The sequence below is a fragment of the Belonocnema kinseyi genome, chromosome 5 (genome assembly GCF_010883055.1).
Source record: "Belonocnema kinseyi isolate 2016_QV_RU_SX_M_011 chromosome 5, B_treatae_v1, whole genome shotgun sequence".
NCBI classification, from domain to species: Eukaryota; Metazoa; Arthropoda; class Insecta; order Hymenoptera; family Cynipidae; genus Belonocnema; species Belonocnema kinseyi.
The window spans coordinates 83,531,877-83,535,179 of NC_046661.1; positions in this window are offsets into that span (position 1 = coordinate 83,531,877).

Below are 3,303 nucleotides of genomic sequence, written 5' to 3' on the forward strand. Positions count from 1 at the left end.
CGATACAGTAGTGGCATTAGTGTCATTCTTTTATATATCTTTAACTTCTTTCACTTCGGCTGTCTTCACTATGGGTACCATTACTTCTTTCTATAACTCTGACCACCCTTCTTTTCTCCATACTCTATTGTGCATTATCCATACCCATTCCTTTAATTCTGTGCGCTCATATTTTCAGACTTTGTTTGGAATGCGCCTTGTTATGTACTCTTCCTCATCTCTTTCTCCACCACATAGGCCTCCTTTACTAACTTTTCTCTCTGCTCAAACTAGCAAATCCTCGCTTTCTCCGCCTCTTTCTGGAAGCTTTTATTCTCTTCCTCTTTCTTTTGATCACAGAACTTAGCATACTCCATGTTTCTTTTATATTCTTCTACACTACTTTTTTCTTTTCTACATATTCTCAAATCCTTTTCGACCTTCTTCTTTTTCTCTTTACAATTCTCCTTATCTCCACTTCTATTCCCTCCTTCTATAACTTCTTTTTTCTTGATGCACTTTAATTCTCTTTTTATATCTTCCACAATTTTTTCCATTTACTCATTCACATTTCTCTCTTCTATTTTGATATTCCGGGCCTTTTCTCTAAACCGTTCTTTTTTTTCATTGACTCCGTGTAATGTCTTGATCTTCTCTCTTTTCTCATTATCCACTATCAAACAATCAATTACTATTTCCCTTTTTCCTCCTGAGCGTGCATTTTCTGCTTTCTCATCTCTACACACATTTCCGTTTAAGAAAAACCATCCCAAGTCCTTCAAGTTCTTTATCAATTTCTTTCCGTTCCCTTTCAGTACCTTGATTTTGGAATTTCTTCTTCTTTTTTCCATTTCCTTCCTCCTCTATCTCCTGTTTACCTCTCCTGCTATTAATCCTTCTTTTTGTGTTTTCTTCTATTTCTTATCTTTCTCCGACTGTGTCAAATTTCTTATAGACTTGTTATCCTATCTCTCCAGTCCTGCTATATGCCAGTAACATATCCTTCATTCTTTAATACATTCGTTTCTCGGCTCTATATTTTTCTTGCGATTTCTTACTTTCTTTTCTCCTATTTTCTTGATATCACGTTTCTTACTATCTTTTTCCTTTCTTCGTCCCAATTCCACTATACTCCTTCTAGCTATATTCTGCCATAAATAATCTACGTTCTTTTTCTCTTACTTCTTTGCTCTTCCGCTATTATCCTTAACCTACACTGCATATTCCCTTCCACCCATATCAAATTATCCTCTATTCTCTTTTAGGGTATAAAATGTAAAAACCTCCTTTTTGCGTTCTCTACCCTCTTATTATCCTATTCCTTTAGTTCCACTAGTACAGTTTTTCTCCTACTTGCTTTCCCTTATTTACATTTTGCATTTCCTTTATCTGTACTATCGCATCTATCCCCTTTACCATATTTTCTAGTCCTTCCTTTAATTCCTTCCCTTCTATCTAATCTTAAACCCTTTATCGCTATGTTTATTTTTTATCTCTTTCATTCATTTCTAATCTTCTTTCTATTTCCCTTGGCCTTTCCCTATAATTATTCTCATTCCTCCCTACACTGTCCTCCGTTTTGATTCTTCTATCTTCGATATCCTACCGGCTGTGTTATCTTCTTATTATGGCCATCCTGTTTCTCTAATCATTGTTCTAAAGTCTTCACCCCTTTTTCCAAATGTTTCCTAACCACTCCCCATTTTTGCAACTCTCTTATAAGTTCTGTCATTTCTTTCGTAATTTGTCGTTTTATTTCCTCTCTTTTTTTCTTCCTTTTTTCGTTTATCTGTATTACTTCTATCGTCATTCCACGCAATTCTTCTAACTTTTAACTTTTTAAATTCTACTGTCCTTCTATGTTGAACTTTGTCATTGTCTTTTCCTTCATCTTTCTCCCTCTCTCTACTTTGATGTTTCCTCGGTGGTGGTTTGATCATTCTCGGGGTTTTCAGGGTGGGTTCTACTTCTTTTTTGTCTTCGCTACTTTTTTTTCTGCCCTATCCTTCTTCCTATTTATAAACGGTTTGATGAAACCAAAACTATCCGCCCTAAGTCTCTCTCTATCTACCGTTATTTTATACTGACCCCTTATTTTCCCACCTTTCGGCGTGCAGAATACTTCCTCGTCTGAATGCATCAGGACTTAATCTGTGTACTGCATAGCTGCTTTTTTCACTGCGCTAGCCGATCCTGTTACCGTATCTTCTTTCATGCTTCTCGCCAGGCCAGCTTTTTCCACAACCATCTCTTTCATCGCTACTCGGCTGCATCTGTTTTCCTATCCTGCTCAACATGCTAAACAAACTATCCTTTCACTGATTTCAAATCGTAGATTTCAAATTATTTACGTCTTACGGTCCAATCGTAAATCGAAAAATTATATATGAGTCAAAAAAACATGTTCTTCGAAACTCAGATATTTATTTAATAGAAAAAACTCCTTTCGAAACTTCCTGACGTTTCGGTACACATGCGTACCTTTTTTAAAGGTTCTTAAACCTAAATAATTATATTAAAAATTAGTAATTTTAGTACGAACAAATATGATGGACAATTATGTAGATTTAAATACATTGTTACCTGAGTTGATGATAGTTTAAAATAGTCAAACAGATCAATTTTCAGTCAAAAAAAGTAACATTTCAGTCAATTGTTTTAAGAAAATTAATTAAAATTTAGTCATTTTTTTGAAGTCTCAAAAAATTTTTTCGAGACTTCAATCGATTACAACTACATTTTTTAAAATTGTACGAGAAAACAAAATTGACGTAGGTTAGGACGGACGAACAGAAATTGACAGTTTCAGAAATACATGAAGAACATGAAGAATATGTAATGAAAGATGATGTAATAGGCAAGTTTCCATTGAAAACCACTGATGTGGAAGCGCGTAATTGAGTTTAAATTTAGAATTTCAGTCTGTAAAGTAACTGAAATTTTACGATATTTGTTTATAAAAATAGACTCAATAATACGTCGTTGATAAGTATTTTTTTCTGTAGCTAATATTTTAATACGTTTAAAATCAAAATCAAAGTAATGATTGAAATTCCAAGAATGTTGCGACAAACCTGTGTTAAAATTCCCAACTTCACAATCTCTTTTGTGTTCAGCAATTCTAGTTTCTAATCTCCTGCCAGTTTCACCTATATAAGCTTTATTACAACATTTACATTTAATTAAATAAATAACACCAGATAAATTTTCAATGGAATCGTTGTCCTTTCTTCTTGACAAATAATTATCTAATGTATTAGTGTTTTTAAAATAAACATTAATATTAAATTTTTAAAGTGAATTTCTTAATCTTTCTGATAGGCC